The sequence below is a fragment of the Microplitis demolitor genome, chromosome 6 (genome assembly GCF_026212275.2).
Source record: "Microplitis demolitor isolate Queensland-Clemson2020A chromosome 6, iyMicDemo2.1a, whole genome shotgun sequence".
Taxonomy (NCBI): domain Eukaryota; kingdom Metazoa; phylum Arthropoda; class Insecta; order Hymenoptera; family Braconidae; genus Microplitis; species Microplitis demolitor.
In genome coordinates, this window is record NC_068550.1 from 397,213 (window position 1) to 416,501 (window position 19,289).

A 19,289-nucleotide genomic window follows, 5' to 3' on the forward strand; every position below is an offset into this window, starting at 1 on the left:
AAAAGGAATTAATACATTTGTTTTGTTTATAAAAGTTATCGAGCATTAAATTTAAAAAATTATTTATGTTCAATTTTTTTTTTTATTAAAAAATATTCGAAGTTAGTTTTAAAAATGAAAAGAGATGGCGCAGTGCTCGGTTTTAAATCTTTTGTTTTCCCGCTTTTCGTCATAACTTGAGCATTCCCGCCAGCGACAACGTCTACTATTTTTTTGCATTTTCTTCATTTCCATGATTAGTTGATACTTTTTAAATTAAAAATCATCATCCATCGTGTTGTAAATATTTTCTTCATTACTCACGACCCAAATATTTTTTTTAAATCTCCAATCAAGAAGAATTTCGAAGATCATCTCCAAGCATCTAGATGTTTCCATGCCATTGTCACCCAAATTATAAATTGGTGAGTAGTTATTAATATTTATTAATAACTCATATGTTATTTTTTTTTACTTGTTTAAATTATTGAAAAATAATTTTCATGATAAATTTCAAAATTTTTACCAAAAAAAGGCTTCTGTGCAGTCGACTCGTTTAAAAATTTTTCATTTATAAAAACGAATCAATTTTTAAATTATAAACATTTTTTTTTATCAATAAGTTCTAAAAAGGTTTAAATAATTAATTTAATTATTATATAACCTAAAAAACTGAATGAGCAAGCATAAATCATAAGTTGTAACAAAACACCAGATGGCGCCAAAGTGTTGAAAATTTGAAAAAAGTAAAATATCATGCGTTGATAATATCAATTTTCCGCATTATAAAATAATTTATATAAATAATAATTAAAGTTTCGTATTCTACGAGGCATTAATAATAATAATAAGTAGCATTTATATTGAATATAAAGCTTATAATTTATGTTTATATGATAAACAAAAATTTATGAGTTATTAATTGAATTTATGGCATTAATAATCCCATATATTAAGTGTTCTGCTCACTTTTATTTATTTTAACTTATCAATCTTATCTTACTCATTTATTCGCTATAAATAAATAGGCCGTCTTTTTTTAGTTTTTATAAAATATTCTAATATAAATAAGCGGTTGAGGTAAATATAATAATTATTGTAATGGTTATTTAGATTTTTTTTTTACAGCGCGGCAAGTAAATGAGATAAGAAAAGATTTAATCCTTGACGATAAGTCAACCAGCTGTCTGGTGTCTATTTATCTATCTATTGAGTTCCTGTTTCTCATCGACGAGAGTAAAAGTAACTAAACGGGACGTCCCTGAAAACCGAAAGTATTTGTCTTGTATTATACAGGCCAGGTGATAGTTGGTTTGTTTGAGAATATAGTTTTCTATTTAATACCATACACTATTCTCGTATGTATTAACTTACTTACTTATTATCAGTATTATTATTATTTTTAAGCTACTAAACAAGATAGAGAACGAGACTCAAACAAATGTCTTTGTAAGTGGCTTAAAAATATTTAATAGAATAGAGAAAAAAAAAATAAAATCCCGTTAGTTATTAATGCCGGTCACCTGCGAGCTATTGTCGGTAAAAAAAATTTGAAAAAAAAAACTAAATATTTCTAATTATATACCAATAAATTATAATTAAAACAAAGTAAGCAATAAATTATAAAATTTTAAATTTTAATTATAATATTAAACATATAAAAGCTATTTTTAGGTAAATTTTCAAGTAATGCACGATAGCATCTCAAAAAAAAAAAAAAAAAATATGAATAGTAAAAAACAAAAAAAAAAAGGAAAAAAGTCCAAGTGAGAAGTTGAATATTATTTTTTATTTCAGAAGAGTGTTGGCATCGCGGCCATTTTGATTTTGCGTGATGTCACGACGTGGCCTACTTTAGGCCACTCCACGTGCACGGGTCATCGCCCTCAAGCTCTACTCTCTATCCCACTCACCATACATCTGATTCCCCTTCGAGTCTTTGTTCTCTCTTTCTCTTACATGCTCAGATACACACCAACACATCCCCTAATACCTACACACATATATAAAATAGTGTAGGTATTATATAGGCCTCTTTATTTAATTTGGTTTCTTTCAACGCGGGCAATACAACACACTCTGCTAGGCGTTATACCTTCAATTCTTGTAGAATGCTTTCAGCTAAATCTCTTTCTATTCCCTGCAGCTATCTATAAATAATACATACAACATACAATATTTAACCATCCTATATTACTACATACATATATATAAATCAGACAACTAAAACTGTGTCATTAAACTATTTTTTAATTTTATTGTCTGAGTCATCAAACAATGCAGTTATCTTAACAATTATTATTATCATTAACTAAAACTGATTAGTTCATTGAAAAAATATTCTCACAGGTTTTAATTATTTTATTTAATTACCTCCGAATATATATTTGTTAATGAGTATTATCTAGAAAAATATCACTCGATTATAAGAAAAACCATCAAATGTGTATTAACTTTAATTTAACTGTAATAACTTTAGATTGTTATTAATTTACGAGACTAGAAATTTCTTTGGCGATAAATTTAAACTAAGCGGTAAAAAAAAATATGATTTATTAACTCAGTAGTTAAAATTAAATATACAAAAACTGGAGTATGGATTTAGATGCAAGTTTAATAAATTTATGTTTTTTGTCAGTACCGACAGAATCGAGATTTATGAAAGTCGAGTAGTAGATGTATTTTTTATTTTTATAAATTTTATTGGTCCGCGGGCCACTGCGGACAAAAATACAAAGAAAAATAAATTTTTGGTAGTGGGGCTAGGATAGAAATGGATCGATACAAGGTTTGATCTAGTAACCTAGATCCCGGCGGGTTTACAGACTGCACCAGGCATACCAGCCTCGATAGATCCATTCCCTCGTGTCGACCCAGAAAACCCACCCTTCGGGCATCGGGGGCGAGTACTTCTTTACCCCTCATTGACCCACTTTACACGTCTTACATTACTCTATATAATTTTTATTATCTTTTTCCCACTTGTCAAGCTATCCAGCTATCCACCCATCGCCTCATTCTTCACTCTCTTTTACTTTTTTCAAGCCTTGTCTTAAAATATTGCGGTGGTGTTAATTCTTTTCTACTCCTTTTAATTAAACCAGATTGCTTGTCGAACATAATCAAAAGAACCTTTTTTCCATGGCCTCTGTGTAGCCGTTTTTCATACTACAACAATCTCTTTGTGTAATACTAGTGAAGCTGGTTAATTGAGCAAATTTTTATAAATATCTACATACACATTTTATTTGTTGCTAAAATAATTTATTAAATTGACAGAAAATTGTTACAATTATTGCCGCGAAACATATAATATATATTTTTAAAAAATATCTAAACAGAATTAGTACTTTCACTAAAATTATTTCTACATAATTGCAAATACACTAGAGAAATAAATATAATTTAGCTCGTCAAGTGGGTTATGTAAAAAAATATGGAAATATTAAATAATAAATCATAATATTGTACACACATATAATCACATGTGTATATATAAATATATACGAAGCAGATAATGTGTAAGCAAGTATTTTAGCATACTTATGCATATATTCCTGAGAAATATTTCAGTATACAAAAAAATATATGTGTATACGGGAACGGGAATTGAGGTTGCTGAAAAGTTAACTTTAAAGTTAAGATTTCGTAAAGTGTTAGGAGTGTCAAATTAAATGCGTGTGAGTATTTATTTAGTGTGTCATGTTTAGCTTCTCATTTATCTGACGTTTTTTTTTTCTCTTTCTCTTTCTTGTTATTACACCGTTTCGTTATTTATTTATATTTATTTTTTTATTTAAACCCAAAGTAGCATCCTTGGAACACTGTTTTCTATCCTCACTTCCTGCGCCTACTTTCTAATGTTGCCCCATACTATCATCGTCACAGTTACTCTCCATCAATAACTTTACCTTTTATACAAGTAATTTTCATCACCGATAAAAATATGAAAAAAAAAAATTTTTTTATTTGTTAATTACCATTTTATTTATGGATAAATTTATAATTAAAATATTAAATGTCAGGTAATTAAATTTTAAATAATTACACTGTAAAGTATCTAAACTCTGACACTTAAAATATTTGAACGTCAAGTTATTTTATTTAAAATCTAAAACAATCGTATGTAAAAGAGGTCACGTTTATTTTTTATTTTATTATTTTATGTAATGAATGTGGGTATTTTTAAAAAATTTTAATTCCTCAATTTTTTGGTAATTTAATAATTTTATTCGACAGAATAAAATATTAATTAAACTTTTAAACATTTAGACGGAGGAAAAATGAAAATGAAGATATTTTTTTTTTTCACTCAAAGTTAAATAGCAGAGCTGGAGGTTTTTATCGTCGAGTTGACAACAAAAGAAAATACATATAATATATATGTATATAAATGACAATGTGAATAACAGAGCTTGAGAAACGAAGAGCTTAACTAAATTTTAAATGAAATTATATTTAATGCTTCTCAACAAAAGTTGACTTTGTATACCAGCGCTAGACGGAACTCGGCCATCTATAATATTTAATGATTTTAAATATTAAATAGGTTTATATTTGTCGGAGATTGTAAAAAGGAACCACCCAGAATAATAATAATAATACAAGAGAAGAATAAAGTTAATGCTGGAAACAATAAAAAGAAGAAGAAAAAGAAAAAGAAAAAGACTTAACTTTGGTGAAGAGATACGGGGGTAACAAAAGAAAAGTACGAGGTCGCGACAGACAGCAGCAGTGATCTAGAACATGAGGAAAATCTAAAACCAGCTGCTGGATTTGTCTTTCATATGTTTTAACATCTATATATTTTTTTCTAGTTTACTCTTAACCGCAACAAAACTAAAATGGGGCGTGAAACACACGACTATTCTCGGGGTATGTCTGAGTTGAGTTACATTTTTTTATTTTTAGCGCATGCGTTACCGTTGCACTCTAGTTCACTGATGTTTGACATAAACCACACGGGGAAGACGAACCAGAGGAGGATGATGACGAGGACGACGACAAGTAAACCCGTATACCGGATCGTCCTCGTCGTCGTCGTCGTCGTCGTTGTTGTCGACGAGAATGGGGTTACGCCTCGTTCGTCGTTGATGCTTTTCGCTCTTTGCTTTTATCTTTTTTCCTTTTTCCTTACAACTTTATTTTCTTTCTTTTTGTTTTTTTTTTTTTTTTTTTATTTGCAAAACTTACATTTTAGTAACTCTGAATAGTTTTGCTCGTGTAGCAACTAAATCACTCCAAGAAAAACCAACTGCTGACCCATTTAAAACAAACTTGATTGTTCATTTTTAGCCAGCTCATCTATTTTATTATAAATATGCATATCAATGTCAATTCATTTATTTCAATTAACGCGAGTTAATTACTTCATACTCGAGTAAAAAAAAAGTTATAATTAGATTTTCAAAAAATAAATCCGTCGGGTAATTAAATAAGTTTTTTTTTCATCAAGTAAATTAAGAGTTATTTAACTTATTAATTGATAAATTATGATATTCATTAATTAATTGATGATCGAAATACGCGATAATGTAAAATTTAATCATAAATATAAATCTATTGAAATCACGAGACGTGATAAAGTACTTGGGAATAAGACGGACAGAGCTTAGGGAAATATAAAGTGTGAGACGGTGTGATATAGAGGGTAGGGCGGAAACGAAAGAGGAACACGCGGTTGAGGGTGTAAGAGGTGTAGGTGTACGAGGAAAAGGAGAAGGAGAACGAGGCCAGAGTATTGATCCTCCTGTGGTGGTTGACACATTTACCAAAAGCTTTGCGTGCTCCACTTTTGTCGTGCGAATAAAAATATTTAAGACCTTTCAAAATTGACTTAACGTCAATATTTAAAAATTACTTTTAAAATTTTTTTTTCTTTTTTTTTTTTTTTTTTATCCCAACACTGTTCTATTTTTATATTTGACTGACTCGTTTATTCCATCACAATTTTAAAATCCAATCTTTGTCCCTTTGGTTGTTTTATTTTTCAGTTGGTTAAATGTATTTATATTTTTATTTTTATCTTCTTTACGCCCAGAGAGTAATTTTATTGACGTTAAAAAATAAAGTGTCAATTTTACTCGAGTATAAGAATGTTAAATAATAATAATAATAATAATAAAAAATAAAGACTAAAAAAAGCGATAAGTGCGCAGAATCAAACCACCCTTAATTTACATCCAATTTGAAAACTTTCGCCCTTTATATTCACTCTCACACGCATACACACAGACATAGCCAGCAGATGGATAGATTCAACATTCACATGCATGCGAATCCCGTCAACAAGCTCTGATGTGCGCTAATAAATTTAATTACGCCAGTCTAGCGGGAGTACAACCGATGAGGTTAGTTTACATCAAGAGAAAACTTCAATGTTGGTTGTTGGTTTTTTTATTTTTTTTTTATTTTTTTGGTTTATTTTTTTTTTTTAAATTTAAATTTATGGAAATGAAATCAGCCATCAGATGAAAAAATAATAAAATACTGGTTTTTGGGTATTAGAATTCAAGGATCGAATGATTATCCCTGAACAGAGAAATGAAATATACAGTATAAGCAGGTACACTTGAATTGGGAATGTTGCCAAATGGGTCAGGGCACCAAGCTCTTGTTCAACTCGTGAGAGAAGAGATTGGTATATAGCAACACCAGCAGTACTACCAGAGCATCCTCGATATATAGCACAGTATATAATATCACCGTATGTTGGTTGGCAAGTGAAGAATTATCAGAAGAGAACGATGAGCGTTGAGGGACTGAGTAATCAGACAGAGACGGATTATGTATTTTGGGTGAGAAGGGTTTGGTGGATTTTGAAACGCGCGAGACCATCATGATGTCGCTAAAAGAAAGATGAAGACACTCAATATTTTGGTAGTAGTGTGTACATATAAATATATATATATATATATATTTGCGTGTATTTGGTGGGAGAGAGTTGGCTCGGTCGAGGGTTGCCGAGAGTCACGATAAGGGGTCAGAAACGGCAGGGGTGAAGGCAATACGGGGCTAAGAGTGTTTGATCAATACTCGCTGTCACCTACGCTGGCATAGAACCTACCAGGCCGCATGGTAACAGAAAACCTACTTCGAGGCCTACATTTCTCTATTTAATTCTCAAATATATATAATATATATATATACACCACTTGTAACCGCTCTTTCCGCTCTTTCAACGGGCTCTTTTACCCTTCTTGACAATTATTTTTACGAGTACTCCAACTCACTCATTCACTCACTTTACCTAACTCGAGTCGTTTTTTATTTTTATCCAGCTCATAATTTACCTCTGGGAAATTCCAATTTATCATCTAATTCTATTTACTCATTTCCTATTCATTTACTTACCGAGCTCTGATTTCATATTTTTTTTTTTTATATGATTCAATGGGAAAGATTTTAATAGAAGATATTGATATGAATATTATTTATTGAATGACTAGAAAAAAAAAAAAAAAGGAAAAATAGGGCCGTGATAAATGGATATAAATGGAGTATGGGTATAAATAAATATGTATTTTAGTAACCGAAATTACGTTGAATGTTCACCTGGTACACGACGATTAGAGAGATTGGCCGGCTGCTCACTCGGCTATTCCGTGCCACTTGCATCGTTGCCAAGCAGAATATTACGCAATCGAATATCCAGGAACGGAGCACCAACGTAATCCTAATGATCATCATGCGGATGACGCGTCTGCGCGCTTTCGGCAAAACGTTATGCCGTTTCGTAATCTCTTGTGTTGATACTTTGTTCACATTACACACACTCATTATTACTTAAACCACTAAAAAAGAACAAAAAAAAAAAAAAAAAAACTCATTTCCTTAGATTTTACATTTATCTAACACTGATAATAATTATCTTTCTCCATTTTAATTTACTGATAATCCTCAGCTCAGAAACTTTTAATAACTAGAGCAATTATATTAATTTACATTTGTACCATTAAATGACATTTAATATCTCTGTTATGTTTTATTAAATTAACTGCTCTGTCCATTAGACAAAAAAAGTCGCCAATTAATTTTTTAAGACTCGTTAAATTTAATTTTATTGCCAAGGAAAATGGGTCATATGATTAATTTATTTAATTAAACTCGTTATTAAATTGAACCTCTTTAAATAAACATAAACAAAAATATTATTGGCCGAGTGAGAAATATATTTGGTAAAAAAAAAATAAAAAAAATACAATGCTAATAAAAATTCTCTCGGTAGGAAAAAAAATATTTGGACGAATGGGTGAATTGTTTTTTAATAAAATAAAACATAAATATTTATATTACAAAGAGAAATTTATCCAAACGATTCATTGACGTTATATCGCAACGGTAAATTTGATTCCCCGTAGCTACGCAACCGTGGAAAATAACGGACTGATGGGTGAGTGACCAGGTGACGAAATAAGAAACGAGATGTATGTAATGTAATGTATGGGAAGTTTATATATATATATACGAGAATAACTTGAGGAAATCCAGGTTTTTAAGAAAAATACAAAGCCTCAGATCCGAATAGAAAAAGAACAATGATTGAGTATGTGGAAGTAAAGGAAACTCGAGGATCAAATTCTTTGTACTTTATGTCAAAGTTTAGCAGACATCTAGACTACTTTCACGATACAGCAGCAGCAGAAGTACCAGCCGCTGACTACTACAGGGGAAAACATAAAGAGCTTACATTCAAGTATAAAGAAGTTGCTTAAAAGTAATGATCCATCGAATAACTGCGGACACGTGCCCATAAGACACGTGCCTATAAAGGTCGATGCTCCTTGCTTACTTCCAAACATATACTCGATTTTATTTAATTCCTTGATGCCGGACTTGATGTTATACAAATTTTATTTCTTGCGTTGCTATAAAATCTCTTGAGTTAAAATTAAAACAACATTTAGCAGTAATGAGGTTAAAATATATCTTGAATAAAATAAAATAGTTTGACGCATTGCGCTATGATGCGCCCTAAAACGCACTTTACTTTATTCCCGACTTCACCAAATAAGGGTTGGTAGATTTGTTGGCTCTTTGCCTAGCCATATACCCGTAGCCTGCTGCTACTGCTGTATCCTCGACTCAGCTCTCCTCTATATCTATATATATATCTATGATATTGGGGAAGAAGAGGGTTGAATATCAGCATTACAGCGGCAGAGAGACGGCTAAAGGATAGAATAGAACGGATAGAAATGAAAAACCGACAGCAGGATGATAGGATGAGAACAAGGAGAATCATCGCTCGCTCGGTCGATGCAATAGTTGCCCCTAGCAACACACATACCGCGGACTAGCTTTTGTTGGCCCCATTCACCTTATATCAAACTTTTTATAAATATATATATATATATATATATATATATATGCATATATCCATTTATTGCTAAAACACTTTAACTTTTACTCTTTTTTCATACACTTTATGTACTTTTTTATTATTTCACTTTTGCTTTTTACAGAAATAAATAAAATTTTATTTATTTTGAAAAAAAAAAAATATATATATATATATATATAAGAACAAAGTTTGAATCCCTGGTACATCCCCTTAGTTCAGCAGAATTTTCAAATGCACTGGAGGAGTACTTAAACATCCCTATAATTTTTCCAGCCACTACACATGCACGTGATTTTGCTCCCCAGAATTTATTTTCGATAAAGTAGACCTAGAAAAAAAATAATGTAACAAAGTAAAGTTCGAAAATAAATTTAAAGATAGAGACATTTAAGTGATGAGAGGGGACGAAAACAGTTGTTAACAAATAATTTTTATAGTTTCTTTGTTCTTTTTTTCCTATCACAGCCGTTGTTGCTCCGAATCACAAGGAAAATTTATTTTTTCTTTGTAATTTTGTTTTTCTTCCTCAAACGTTTAATTTATTTTCCTTTTAGAAGTTTAATAATTTTTTTATTTATAAATCGAAATTAATATTGAACTTTATCATGAAACAATTTTCATATTTTTAGTTATTTATTTAATATCTTTTTCATACTAAAATATTATCCCATAGCATTCAACCTATATAATAGAAACACAAACTATTTGAAACTCTCGAGACTAGATAATAATAACAACTAAACACGATACAAACTCATATACTATAAATATATATATAAATACCAGTAACCGTATCACGAAATATAAAGACTAAATTTGTTATTATTTTTATCATCACGCAATATATATTATTTAACATGTATATATATATATTATATCCCATGGAAATATGTGTATTACGAAAATTTATCGACTGTCAGGAATAATGATTGACATTTAAAATCTTTAATATACATTTCACATTACCTATAAATATATACATATATATATATACATGATGTACACACATGTACGTACATCCGCGCTATATATAAAACACATATATTTATTGTACACATTAATATAAAATGCATAGCTTTTCTATCTGACTATGATTGATCGTAAAAGCATGACTCGGTTTCCAAATATATACTTATTTACAGTCATTAATCATTCTGATGAAAAAAAAAAAAACTGAAATAATTCTATTTAAAAATATTTAAATACCCGATAACCCGTTCAATTAAATTTATTTAAGAGAAATAATAATAATAATAATCTGAATGGTACGAATCTGGTACAAAATAAAGACAAAAAAATATAAATATAAATATTAATACTTATAAATATGTATGTAATGAGAGAATGTGTAATGCAAGTTAGCGATTGCGCAGACGAAATATGGATAAAATTATATATATATACATATATATATATATATATATGTATATGTACTTGTATGTGGAATACGGCAGTGATTGGACGCGCAACTCGCGAAGGATTTCGCGGGAGTAACTTGCAAACCTGTCAGTTAACTGTCGGTTGCTTTGTGGGCCAGTTCACGATTCAATCCTCATCGGACCTTCATCAACTTACGACACAAGAACTTATATAGATTTTTATATATATTTATACAACATAAAACACAAGTACTCGACAAACAACTTAATAAATTTATATTTTAATTAACCGTAACCGCTTGTTAAATAAAATAAAAATTTAACTTTTAAAAACGTAAGTACATATATATACATATTTTTTTCCATATCTTTATCTCGATCTTTTATTTATTTTTAATTATAAACACATTAACATATTTTGGTAATTTTTATCTCCTTCTATAATCCATTCAGTTGTAAATATAAATTCTTTTTTTATTCTCTGCAAGATCTATTTTTTCATTTATTGAAAATTAAATTTATATAAATATATTAAATTAAGATAAATAAATAGACTCCAGTAGAGTACATAGTTTATAGTTACATAACTCTCATCGCGACCCATACCATAGATAAGACTTAATTTTATCTCAAACATCCGACTATTGAAGCAATCACGCGGCGCTAATACACGCTTTATTACTTACACACATACTTTTACACATTTATATGCATATACATTAACATAGTAAATCTATATTCACTTTTTTTGTCCTCATTGAATTTTTTGCTGCAAGTGCATAAGAAAAATAACCAATTCGATCAACTAAAAAATTGAATATAAAAAAATTGTTTATCACTAAAAGTATAATTATCAAAGCCATCTATAAATAAATTTTATCTACAAGATTTCTAGTCAGATTGATAGTTTTTTTTTTTGATAAAACTTTAATTACATTTTATTCTAGTCGTTATATTTTCCACAAGCTTCCACAATACTCGACTAGAATTAAATGTACATAGATAAAAAAATAATAATATACGTATATATAAATTCTAAGTAAACTCAATAAACTATGAAAACTGTTACGACACATTCCCTCTTTACACACTTTCAACTAAAGTATATTACGCTATCAACTACTATAGAGTACTTATGAAACTTTTATATTATTATCATTAAAAATATATATTTTATTGGTTAAAGTTAAATTTAAACATTAAAATATCATGAAATATTTTTTTTATGATACTAGTAAAGCCAATCCAATTGTATTGAACGGATACATAGGGACGCTCCCTCGAGAACCCGTAGTACGATCAATACTCAGCCAAATCCAATGACCACATCTTACCCCCTAAAAATATTTAAAAACAAATTAATCAGCTCAGTAAAATATTATTTATAAAATCTCACTCGCTCCATCACTGCATACTTAAATTACAATCCATGTAATTAAATTTATTGCTGCATATAAAAAATAATAATATCTTAGGTAGCAATTAAGCTGCGTTATATCACTCGTGCATGCGCGATAAAAAAAGGAAGCGGAAGTTTAAAAGTCTTTGATTTTTTTTTTTTTTTTTTTTTTTTTTTTTTTATTATTTTTTTTTCTCGTTACAATCTGGTCAAGGAAAACATTAATACCGTACACACATGATTTTAATTTATGACAGAGCATGCGTTATCACTTCGGACTCTTCCGTCCCAACTCGGCTCTTACGCGATATCTTTTATGAAAATTATAATTACTCATTATCTTAAAAGTTAATAGCAATTAACTGTCTATAAAAAAAGTTATTTTAAAGATTATTTTTGTAAATAATCATGAACAAGAATTTAATGAATCTTAGAGTGGGGGTAAATTAGTAATTGTACCCAAATATCCATGCAATGTAATTAAATGTATGTAATAATGAGTAGGAACAAAGAAAAGATAGATATCTTTTTATATATATATATTAGATATCCCTAGCGACCGGCAATGCGGCAGCATAGTGCGCGAAGCGCTTGCGCACCTCCATCTCTATGTGAGTCAAGGACGACACGTGCGGACTAACAGTCGACCTAGTTATATCCCTGGCTTTCGGTCGCGATCGTACCGAGTCCCCGAGTGTTGCCGAGTACGCGTGTAAATAGGACGCCAGGACGGACTCTACTTCCAACGTACGTGTATAATATAAATACATATGTATGTGGTATTATACATATAGTAAATCGCTTTATTCTGCTCATCTGTTTCATTCCATTCCTACCTTGGCCGTACGCCGCAGTACAACGCTGCCACATAGTACACGGTACATAGTAAAAAAAATTTTTTTTTCTTTTCTTTTCTTTTTTTTTTTTTTTTTTTTTTTTTATCATCACCGTTACTCTATTCATTTTGTCGTACCAGCATACGCGATAGTACCAGTATCGTACGACTAGTAAATTTAGTGCCTCGTGAGTGTTTTACTAAAATAAAAAAATTTATTAATTAAAAGTGTACAGATACTAATTACTTTTCGCTGAATTGTTAAAATATATATGTATAAATTTTTTTTTTTTTTGCCAGAGTCGCATAATGTACTGTTTAAAAGAGTAATTTGAATTGCTGCAGTGTTCTAGTTTAAAAAAAAAAAGATCGATTTTGAAAATAGGTCAAAGGTCTGACTGTAACCGTGTTGGTGTTAATTCTGCGCAACGTCATTATAAAAATTTAGAACGGCTATTATTAAATTTTTCGTGAATATTAGTTATATTATAAAAAAAATGGGAGGGATAAAAATGTCGTTGATTGGAGGGTTGTGTTGAGAAAAAAAAAGTATATTTTTTTACTAAGGGAAAAGCAGCCCCATTTGGCGTAAGTTCGCGCGTGCGCGGTGGCGACCTCCCACGTGTCCAAGTACTCGCCCCTCTTAAAGTTCCCTCTCCCAAAGTCGACCGAGTAAAACACAGAACGGCATCCTCTTGTAACAGAGTCCTCATTTTCTTGTTCCCCCTAGTCCCCGGTGCAGCGTTACAGTGTTAGAGTCTATCGGGTAACTAGCAGTGTAGTCAGAGCATAAGTAATGCGTTTCCGCGCGTGGTACGACCAGTTCCTGTTCGACCGTCGTTAGAATCACCGCGTCATCCGTCCTCACTTACTCACTCTTTGTCTCTCCCTCACTCTGTCTTTGTCTTTCCCTCATCTCAAAATCCAATCGCCTCATCGCGCTTCCTTCCCCCCACTCGGTGAATTTAATTTTGGTCCCCACCGCGGTACCCGCGAGCGGCCAATCGGCTAGCTGCGCGCTCGTCACTCGACAGATTCGCGGTTGCGCAAGCGCGGCGGAAAAAACCGACGCGGTTATTTAGTGGTGTCGGTGGGGGTAAACTAGAGTGCCGCGGCGGATACGCAGACGAGCACATTCTCGTTTGCTGCTGATCCTCGTCCAAGTCGGTTGTGTGTTCTCAGCTACTCGCTTTTATTTAATTTTTTTTTTTTTTTTTTTTTTTTTTAATTTTTTTTTTTTTTATTTCAAAATAATTTATTCAAACGTACTACGGTAGTTGTTCTATACTATGCTGTAGTAAACCAGTAGTTGTAGTTAATAGTACATAGTATCCCTTACTTGAAATATTACGACATCCAACCACTTGAATTTAAATCGTGAGTTACTTTGTGAAGCCAAGTGATTCACTCGGGAATCTGGTGTTGTATTCAAAATTTTTTAAATTTTATTTCGTCATTAATTATTTTTTTTTAAATTTTTACGTTAACGTTTTGTACCGAGGGATACTCAGAACCTGTTTAGTGTTTGAAAAAATAAAAAAGAAGTCTCGTGTTTTAGTACTTCCGCATTGTCGACATTCACGGTCGTCCGCCATATTGAGTTTCAACTGGGTCACGGAATCATTAAAAAATCCTTTCAATAAAATAAAATTTAAAAAAAAGTAATACATACATAAAATCGACGGTGCTCGGATTTTTTTATTACGCGCATTGTTCTAGATCCCTTTTCCCGGTCGCCCCTTGTCTCTTTTTTTTTTTTCTTTTTTTGTCAGTCCTTTTATTAAATATTTTCCCCTCGTGTGAATAGCCCGGGGACCCCGTGGGTAACCGGAATCATCGAGGGTTTTGTCGACGAGCATCTGCACACGCCAGCTCTTGCACTCATATATATCTTTATAAAGACCCTCGTTAACTCATAAAACGCGTTTTCATTATTCCTTGGTCATAAAAATCTTAATCCTTGCAAGTAACAAAAGACTTCTCAGTCGTTGGCACATTCGACACGAGTGTAAGAATATAAACAATTAAAAATAAATAAATAATTTGAAACTGTCCAATAAATAAATGCAAAGTAAGTAAAGAAGAAAAAAATATGGCGAGCCGCGTAGCAAATGCTGTGGGATAACTGTGACGCAATAATCACGTGACCCTCCCGTGGGTAGGATAAAAAAAAATAAATAAATAAAATAACCGCTGGCCTTACTACTATACTAACCCAGTGTGTGTTTTAATAATAATTAATTTTTATCAACAGCAGAACTTGTAATACTCGATATTTATCGATCAACTTAAATTGGATTGTAAAGTAAATATACAACGACTGGGTCGTCAGGTCACTGGGGGTGAGAAACTGGCTTGACTAATTATTACACCAGTCAGTCTTTTTCTCTCTCCTATTAACTTGACGGCAAGACATCCGTGCAACCAAGTGGATATTTATAAATTTAAATATATATATATATTTATTATTTTATGAAACAATGGGCTGACTCAGCAGTGAACGCTGTGTTCCCTTAGCCGTTATTATTTTATTTGGCTCTGGGTTCAAAGAATACACTGCAGCGAGTTTCCCTATCAACTATATTGTCATTTATTAAATATTAGTATTAGTAATTGCTGAGGGTTATTTCAACAAGTTGTAACCCTGCTTGAAAAATTCGATAGATTCTTATAGCTGTATGTATAAGGCCTATATTTGACTGTAGTACTTGTAGAACTCATTCATTCTTATAAAATCTCTATGGGAATTTATGAAAATCTGTTGGATTCTATGAGATTTTCTAAACAGGGAATGCCGCTATGGGGGCTAATAATCAATAAATAAATGAAATAAAAAAGAAAAAGGCTAGTTAGCCCCCAGCACCATTCACTTGTCTGTCTCACTTGCACCACTGCCAGTTAATTTAACTCGTATAGTTATATTCCAGCTCTTGTACTTTCTAAATCCCGTGCCGTGGTATGGCTTTCGTAATCCACCGCTATTTCTAAACATTTCCCCTACTTAATACTTGTGCCAGTTTTATTTATCCATCTATATATACATATATTTTAATTATAATAGATTTTATTTTATTTCATTGTAGAAAGTAGTAACGATTATTTTAATATATATATATATATTTAGTACCGTGGAATATCTTGAATTTCCGTAACGTGATTGGACTAATGCAGGTGGATTCCTATACTTTATATGTATATATTTATCTATATAAAACCAAGCGAGAGTTAGATACCGCCATTTTCTCACAAGCATTTACTATAGCGGCCATCTTTGACACGCGTTCATGTTATAAAATATAAAAGCTAAGTAAATAAATTATCTTAAAAGTTATATATATTTATAGATTTATTAAGTAGGTCATGTTAAAAAATAAATAAATAAAATAATATAATTGAGTAGTCATTATTGTGATATATAATAATTTATCACTTCCTCATAACGCTGATGGAATTTATGATAATTCTGTGAAATAATGAAATCTAAAAAGCAAATATATGTGTGGATATAAAAGAGGCGGTATTTTCCTCAATGATTTAGCTGATCAAGGAAGTGGTTGTTTCTGCAATTGCACATACATATATATACATGTATATACCATGATTCTCAGTACGGCGAGGTCGCTGGTACCTCGTAGCTCATACGTCAACACTTCCTGTCCTTGATACAAACTACACGCATTTATATACCGGGAATATTATTTATCTATCATTTATTTTCTCCTCATTCTCTTTACTCGGCTGTACATTTTAAAAGCACACAAGAGAGTAACCTGACGATTACATAAATAAAATCCATTGTTCATCCCAGCAACCAGCGCTGCCAGCACGTCCTTCGATACATCCTCAATCCTTGATCCTCCAATCACTCATCTCTATGTCTTCATCCTCGATAATCTCCAATAAATATATATACGTCATACATTTCCTTGATTATACTCAATTCATTTTTTTATATTTTTTCCAGTATTACATTGAAATTTTTTTTAATTTCCTTATTCTTTATATTTATTCCGTATTACGAAAATAATACAAATAAAGATAAAGTTAACGCGGCGTTGTTTCACTCTTTCCGTCCGTGAAATGAGGAAATTACTCGTTTCGCTTCGAGTCCAATGAAATATTTTTTTTTTACTACTACGCTTCATCAACACTTGACATAAAAAAAAAATAAAAAAATATATTCAAATCGTTTAATTTTCTTTTCTTGTAATAAAAAAAAAAAAATTAATGCTATTGTATTGAATAAAAAAAAGTCTTGACAAATAATTCGCGCGATGCAAAATGATTGTTAACGAGTTCAGTTTAAATTCAATTGGGAAATATATATGTATGTAGAATTAAAATAATAAAAATAAAAAAAAAAAAAAAGTGAATAAGGCGTCGAGGCCACATAGAGAAGAGTCTGATGCTCAGCAGCATATCGTTGAAACGCCCTGTGGATGACATCACTAAAGCAGTTGAATCTACCAGCGACCGACGAGCTGAGTAGAGCTGAGTAGATCTGAGTTGAGTTGAGTTGAGTTGAGTTAGCAGTGTGTCGTGTCGAGTACAGCGGGAAGAGCTAACGAGAGACAGAGACCGCGAGGTTGACTCAAGCGCGGCCAAGAGAGATCGACTAGAGGAATAAAAATAAAAGAACAAGAAGAAGAAAAAAAAATTCCAAGCCAAGTAAAGTAAAATAAAAAAAACGTGCAGAGCTAGAGAATGAGACGTGGGACACAAAACGTGAAGAAATAAACGAAACAAAGAGGGGAGAGCTGAAAGAGTGAGCATGATGCTTGGGAAAAGGGAGTAGAGGAGGAGACTTGGGGGGAGGTGGCCAGAATAAGAAAAAAAAAAATAATAATAAAAAAGAAAAAAAACGTACGGCGAGTGTGGCAAGGAGTGCGCTAGGGTACAAAGTATGTAGTAAGTGGAATGGGTTAGCCTTGAGGTTTTGAAAGAAGAGAAGAAATGTGCATATCGTTCTATACCGCGCGCACTCTGTTCCGTTCACTTGATCAACCTTCTCTCTAACTCTACTCCTTTTTATTTTATTTTATTTTTTATACTCTCTACTCTCTTTATATAAATATAAACCTCGATCATTATCATGACAATTTTTTAATTTTTTTTCTTTTCTTTTTCCCATAGAAAATGTAAATATTTTTTATTGCGTATAAAAAGTAAGATAAATTAAACATAATTGTGAATTACTCGAGCGAATAGCGAAATACTGTATATAGCTGATTATGAAACCTCATCCTCAAGGTTTTTTCTACATATTATCATTTACTAGTAGTGTTTTATAATAACACACGTAATTTTTTATTGTAATTATTTTTTTTTTCTCGTATCATTCGCTTGGTTCATTCAATACCATTAATAATTACTTAATAATTCAACAAAATAAATCCATAAATAATTGCTGGCAATAAATTCATTTCATTTTACAATGCAACAAAATTATCTGGTTTTATTATTAACGCAATAAAATTAATTACACGTCTATAAATATTTTACACACACGCCATTTATAAATTTTAAATTTAGTCATTAAATTATGTAACACAATTACGAGGTAAAAGGTGGTTATAACGATTAAAAAATTATCACCGCATATTTTGAGGCCCTTAAACTAATAATAATAATAATAATGTTAATGGTCAGTTGAGGCGGGCAAAAGGTTGATCTATTTATGATAACAAAAAATTTTTACCTATGGTATAATGCGGGGGTGTGACTAGCCAAGATGGCTGCCAAAGTGCGTAGAAACATATGCGGGGGTGCGTGCAAACCACGCCCTTAGATGTTCCATCGGCATTATTATTATCATTATTGGCATTACTTGACCATCTATTTTTAAATTATTACGACTTTTCTTAAATTAATTAACGTCTATATTTATTTTGTTGCTTTTAATTAAAATAAACTAAACAATGGGTCTCGATTCCAATACAGAAAAAAAAATCGCCCCAAGAAACTCTTTTTTTCCGTGTATGATAAATCTTGTGAATCTATCAAGTACACATTGAATAGGACATTAAGTACACAGAAATGTATGTGTATATTGAGTATAAATGAAGTAGGTAGGGTATACATATATTTGCATTGAGCCATGAATGAAGTCTTTTTAAAATATATGTAACATTTAACTTTGAATTGAATATCCATGTATGTAGATGTATACAAGTATCGCTTAACTCAGCGAGGGATTCAGGAAGAGTATAAAGACCTCTGTAGTCAGTAAAAAAATTTATTATAAATAACAAAATGTCCATAGAATTAAACCGAAGGAACTGGTTATGGCACACCAGGTTTTCATTGACTAAAAATGTTTCTTCAATCTCTTATATATATATATGTATATAAGTA